This window comes from Scomber scombrus, chromosome 17 (genome assembly GCF_963691925.1).
Source record: "Scomber scombrus chromosome 17, fScoSco1.1, whole genome shotgun sequence".
Classification (NCBI taxonomy): Eukaryota; Metazoa; Chordata; class Actinopteri; order Scombriformes; family Scombridae; genus Scomber; species Scomber scombrus.
Genome location: NC_084986.1, coordinates 21,493,122 through 21,500,291, shown reverse-complemented (window position 1 = coordinate 21,500,291; position 7,170 = coordinate 21,493,122).

The window sequence follows — 7,170 nt, the reverse complement described above, 5'->3', positions numbered from 1 at the left end:
CTGCAGATGTAGACTCGACAATAAAACAGAGACTGTTTGTGTTGTGGAATGCATCTAAAAGGGCATCTGAAGAGAAAGCCTACTTGTTGAAAGACTGTTTATCAGGAAAGCGATTCTATGAGAAGCACACCAGAGAAACTAACAGATGTCTCCAGCAAGTCTGTCTGCGGTCTTCTAGACATGCAGGACAGAGGTGCTGCTGCTGCTTTGCTCCACAAGCAAAGAGAATTTTCCAGCTATCTTGAACAGTATGTGACTCTTCTCTATAAAGAGCATAGACGTATATAATGTAAAAACATTCTGATCACTGCAGACTATGACACTGATGAGGAAGAGGAGAGGGAGGAAGAAGATGAGGAAGAAGAGGAGGATGACAAGCTAGCGGACAAGGAGCAGACAGGACCTTGTCCATCAGATGTTATTAGTGATGACAATGATTAAGATTTTGTTGCTGTTTATTGTCGTGGTTACATTTTATATTGTGTTTAAAATGTTCAAATAAATAGGCAAACATTTTTAAACTAAGAAGTTTGGGACTACAGATACTACAGATATGAAGTACCGTTGAGCACCGATACTGCTAGGCTAATAGCCTTCTAGCTCTGATTTCAATACACAAACAAGGGCGGTATCAATCTTCTCATCTAATACTTAAAAAGTGTGAATAATCATATTTCCCCAAATGTTGAACTTAGTATTTAAACTAAACATTTTCAATGACCCAGCAGCAGAAAGAAGCACCAGTGTTGCTTTACCTGTTGACATGATCCAAGCAATGTTGAAACTTCAGGGGCTTGGACTTCCTTTTACAGTAATTAATATCTACTCAGCAGGACCTGCTTTTGCCAGATTTCACTGCATAAATTTCTCCGTACATATTTAACTGGGTGGAAAGATGGTTTCACTATGATTGAAAGCTGGCCAAAGAAAAACCAACATCAATGCACAAAAAACCCTAATAATACACATGAAAATACAGACCTGCACTTTTCACGTCACACACCTGTTTACCTTGAGCAATTGCCCAGTTCCTAATCCGCCCTCTAAGACTGTTTCCCTCCACCAGAGGAAAAATGGCTCTCCTGCAAAACACCTTCCCTCAGACACCATGAAGTCAAGTTGTTTCAATAAGTCACCCAATGTTCAATACTGAAACTAAATTAAAGTATGTATGTTTGTTTGCTTTGCATGGCAGCAGAGGAAAAAATGAGGTCTTGTATTATTATAACCATATGTTTGGAGTTTGGAGTGAGGTTGCAGCCCAGCGAGGAAAATTAGTCCGCAGTTACCGGCTGTAAAACTTTGGCCTGTTTTGTTTCCTTTGTTTTATTTTCGACACATTGATCCAGCAAGAACATGATGTATAAAATGGTTACATTTTTTATTATTTAAAAACTGAATGCTATTTCCAATAAAATATTCTTTATGAAGAACAGAAAAATGACAACAGACTATTTCATTACACGTATTTCGTGTTTGTTTTTTCTTTAGTTTTGCCATTCTTCTACAGTCCAACAATCTAAACCTTTACTTTGCAAAATCATATCCAATATAACTCCTCAAGAAATAAATTCAAGTATGGATCAAATGCTAGAATAATGTTTGGTTTGTCCGTGGAAAGGCTGGTTTTCCATAAACTCTTGGATTTTGTCCTTAAGGTAGGATTTGATTCTCCCTTCTGTAATATTCACATTTCAGGTCTTTACATCTTTCTTTGTTATCCAGCTTTTCCAATGTGGATGTAATAGCTGAAGCTCCTTGTCCTGGGTATCGTCAATGCAATCTAACAGTAACATGATGGTGGTCTAGTTGTGGGTGGGTGGGTTTTTCTCTTGTTTAGTAAAGGAGGCGTTTAGGTCAGATTCTGTATGTCTTATGCAGGACCCACATGGCAGATAGCTGTGTCACCTGGGAGCATGAGCCATGACAGTTTCTCATCATTGAAAACCAGCAATTTTGTTATAAAGAACACATTTCCTCTCCCACACCCTTCGGCAAAGATTTAACACACTTCAGGGATTTCTGTCCTTCCTGATTACAATGTACATCACCATCTAACAACACATTTTAGCAATTGAAATGTCCCTGCTGATCATTGTGTTTATCTTTAACCCTTTCTCTCCAAACCTTGTGAGTAATTTCAGTGTCACTACAGATAATAATTTCAGTAAGCTAAAGCTAAAACAGAGGCAGTGTGTCCTTTGTCCGTCTGATGCAGATTCTGAATAGTGTTAAGGCTAGGCTAGTGAACCCAAGTGCAGTACATAGAGACAAGAGGCAGTAAACCAAGTTGCAAGGAAGTTTATTGCTGAGCTCGTAGCAGGGAGACTGGGGCGAAGGCTTGGGCAGCTAGCTGGAAACCTGGGGCAGGTACTTGAGGATGAAGCTGAGAACAAGCAGGGCAGGGGGGACTGCTGAGGGAGCGATGCAGAGCAGGTTCCAGAAAGCAGGAAGCTGAGCTAAACCAAGGAAGGAAACCGAAGAGGCATGAGGACTGAAGACGGACTGGAGTAAAGGTGAGGTGTTCGGCAAGCACACAAAAACAGCAACTAAAACAATAGTGACATGAACAAGTTAGGTTGGAAGTGTGATTGACTGTGTGAACACAGTCTACGTCTGGGGACGAGGTGTAGGCTGAACCAGGTATTTATTCATGGCCTATCATGAGTGTCTGACTCCCTCACACCTGTCTCCACTTCTGTACTTAATCAAACACAGACACAGGAGGAGGGGAAGATGCTTGGTGGAGGAGGAGGCAGAAGTGGAAGGTGTAGCAAATAATAAACAAGGAGTTTCAAATGAAAGGAATTTAAAGTCTTTAAAGTTGCACTCATCAATATTTTTTGTTAACAGTGGATGAATTGTGTGAGGTGAAAGCAGTGGCTAATAGCCACAGCAGACAATTCAAGTTTGTGACAACCTGGTAAAGAAAGTGGAGCATTTAGCAGAGTTTCTGTCAATATAGTTGGTTCCTTTCATGCTGATGCTTGTTCCAGAGCTCATTTTTGTTAAAAAAAGGGGGTGTGACGTCATGATTGACAACTATGACAGCCACTCAAACCTCCATCAGGCAGTGACTGGCTGAACTGGTGTGTCCAACAGTCATCCTCTGGCCCAACTCTACTGGCTCCAAATGAAGTCACATAAGCAAGATGGCAGCTCCCAGAAAAGAACTCCTTTGGCTTCACTTTTGCATAGCGGCAGGAAGTGAAGATGCATCGTGCATATTCATATACAGTCAATGGTGGTAAACGAAATAGTACTAATAGGACAGAAAATATTGGATTTATATTCATCAGACGGACATAAACAGGACTCTAATAATACTATGTGGCACTGTTAGTCAGCTGTTGCTAACAAGTTGCAAACAATTGATAATAAGCAAATGTCGTGTTTATAGCTTGTTCTGTTGCCCCCAAGTGGCCAAAAGGAAAAACAAAGGGACAATTCCTTTCTATCATTCAATGCTTCAAGTGCAAAACAAAATAAAATTAACATTAGCTGGGTGATTGTCCTGTTGGTCAACTTAATGTTAATTCATTGAAAACATTCACACTAAGAATATTCTCATAAACTCTAGCACTCCATGTTAACGTTTTAATAACCCTGAGTGAGGACAGAAGATCAAATAAAAGAAGGAAAATTTGAACCTGAAACCTTGTTAAACCAGGTTTGTTGTAAAGAAAATAATGAAACGATGCACTGTTTGGAACGTCCATGTTTACAGTGAAGGTGGTGAGGAAGCAGAGAAAAACATCAGCCTACAATCGACTTAGAAATTAATGTTGTTTCTTTCTCAAATGTATGAGACAAAAAGAAAAACAACTTATTGTCACTGAAAGAATTCCGATTGAACATTAACTAACCTACTGACTTCAAAAGTCATCGGCCTACCAAATGGACGATACATTAACCTGTTCATCACTAGAGCCCCCGCCGACGGGGTCAAGACCATCTCTCCATAAATATAAACAACACTTATGAAAATGGGCACATGCTATAACTTAATGGGTTAATTGACAGTTTAATCTACTGTACCTAAAACATGGTGCATTTTTAAAAAATCTGCACCCAGCACATGATAGTTAGGCCCTTGGTTAACCCTCATCCAGTGCTTTTGGGTGGAGATGCAGTAAAACAAAATCCTTTCTTCATTTCCCTCCCTGTGTTTAGAATAACAGAAGTCCAGCTGCACTGAATGGAAACTGCTGCTTTCAGACACTTTGCTCTCTTCCTTTCTGTTTCGTTGATTCAGTGCAGCAGCTGTGCCAGAAAAGGGATGTTGATCATTATAAATTTAAATAGCCTCCTGTCTGTGTTACGCAACCAGGTTTTGCTCTCTGCCATACACTGAGATTACGTCTGTTTTTCATCCATGTAATAGTATAGTACTGCCCTTACAGTATTACTACACACTGAACATACAAACAAGCAGAGATAGCACTGTGCATAAAATTGCTTCATTATCTGGAGTTAACTTGCATGTAGGGAATTACAAGAAAATAAAAAACAGGAAAACTGCAATCATGTGTGCTTATTAATATCACCACAGTAATGTAATGAGTCAAGGTCGGCTAGCGAGCAGCAGCTGTAGAGAAGGTAATGATTCAGCATCTTGCACAAACAACAGGGACTTTTAAAATTTTAGTTAGTTCCGAGAACCTTATGGTTGAAAAGGGGCTAAATACGCCCCTTAACAAACTTTGAATGATTAAGTGTTTTACAGGAAGCAACTCAGCAGCCGATATGTCAAATTAAAACACAAGGAAGGACATATATACTTTTGACTTCTTTTTTCTTTTTTTTTCTTTTAATACAAACCATTGGGTTGGGTTGCATCCCAATTTCGTTGTACAATGTACAATGACAATAAAGATCTATTCATTAATCATGTTCTAGTTGTTACAAGTCACAAAGTCTTGCAAGAGCACACTAATCTTTTTGCAGACATGTTCTGAACACTACAAACATTTTGCAGTGGGACCCTCCATTAATCTCACTGGGATTGATGGAGGGTCGATATCAGTGTGATATAGTTCAGCTGTCAGAGTACTTAGGAGGAAATGTCTTATTCATATGTTGTGTACTTTTAGCTGATTTGCTGAAGTTAGCCAAGGGTACACATGCATTCAGGAGTTGCCTGCATGTGTGAGTTTTGCGGAATGTTTATGATCATGTGCATATCTACTGTAGGAGATGTCGAGGAGGTTGTGTACAAAACAACTCTGCTGCATAAAATGCAATATATGCAATATATTTAATATAATGCTAACATGCCAAACATGCCCAAAAAAAATATGGGATTATTGGAGAAATAAATGCATAAAAACAGCATTTGCCATAAACCCAAAAAACACTGTTATGATATCTAAATACTGTATGTGATGCTGCATGCATGTCTGTGTTTCCATCTCAAAATATTCCCTCTTTCTGCTTCCATATCTCTTCCTCTCTGTATCTTGTGAATGTATAAGTCAGTTAGTGTTGTGTATCTTCAATATGACAGCTAAAATCATACACTCATTTACTTTGTGACAGCTTAATAAAGCCTCTGTGGGTCAGGTAGGGGCTAAAAAACATTGGCCAACATTTACTTCAATCCTCTCAGAGCATTAATTTGAGTAGAGGAAGTGTCAGCAGTTTTACTCGTGACTTCTCAGCAGGCTCCAGGGTAAACAGGCCCTCTCGATCAATCACAAATAGCCGACAGGTTTCCAAATGCTAATGTGAGCCAGGTCGGCTCAAACCCTGCCTGACGGTGGAGAGATTCCTGTGAGTCTGAGAAAGGAATGTTTGGACAGTGAGACGAAGCTGTTAGAATATAAAGGAGAGCGATGTGATACAATGCGGAAATAATTACCTGTAGAAAAATGTATAAGTTTGGCTTTCCACTGGCCATTCTGCAAAGTGGATTTTCAATGGAAATCCATCATCTGGAAGAATGAAATCCTCTTATGGATATGAATACTTTAAGCTCTTAAGAATCTTGAGGACTTAGGCTCTAAATGCCCTAAAAACCATTTGAGATTTTTCTTAAAAGGGAGGCTCTGAATCCAATCTTATGTCATTTGGTCTGTGTTTACATGACTGTGTGTGCCCAGGAATGTGTTGTGTAGGTGGGTGCTTGTGTGTGTGTGTGCGTTTCAGGCAATGACATCCCATAATTATCTCTGATTGCCTCAGGGACCCCCTGATTCCTACAAACCCACAGTTGTACATCTATAATCATGATATTTGAGTTGCTGTTGTGTTTACAGCTTCACCGTAATCTGCTCCCCATGGAAATGATTATCTGTATACAAATGTGTTTATTTACATAAAAACACTCTTGTCTATTTAGCACCCAAACTTTTCTTTATGTTGGAAGTGTTGCATTTGAAATACTAAAATGCATCACCATCATGCTGTGCAGTACATGCTGTTCTGATATCCACACAGTGAACATCACATCTGGTTCCACTGAAGATTATATACTGTAGGCTACTACCTATAAATAAACACACATCTACAGTATGGTCAAAAAGTCTGAGACTAACACATTACAAAATAAATTTACAACAGCAAGCATGTTTGCTATGTATGTAATGCATGTTTTATATCAACATAACGTGAAATGTTTTTAATCTGCCAAGCTGCAAAATGTTTGTAGTCTTCAGAACATGTCTGCAAAAAGCTCTTGCACGACTTTATGACTTGTAGCAACAAGAACATGATTAATAGTTTGTATGGTTATTTAGGCAGTCAGTTTCTACGTCCTCATGTTTTGATTTGACATATCAACTGCTGAGTTGCTTCCTGTAAAACACTTAATCATTCAAGGTGTGCTAAGGGGCCTTTTTGACCATAAGGTTCTAGGAACTAACTAAAATTTTAAAAGTCCCTGTTGTTTGTGCAAGATGCTGAATCATTACCTTCTCTACAGCTGCTGCTCGCTAGCTGACCTTGACTCATTACATTACTGTGGTGATATTAATAAGCACACATGATTGCAGTTTTCCTGTTTTTTTGTTTTCTTGTAATTCCCTACATGCAAGTTAACTCCAGATAATGATGCAATTTTATGCACAGTGCTATCTCTGCTTGTTTGTATGTTCAGTGTGTAGTAATACTGTAAGGGCAGTACTATACTATTACATGGATGAAAAACAGACGTAATCTCAGTGTATGGCA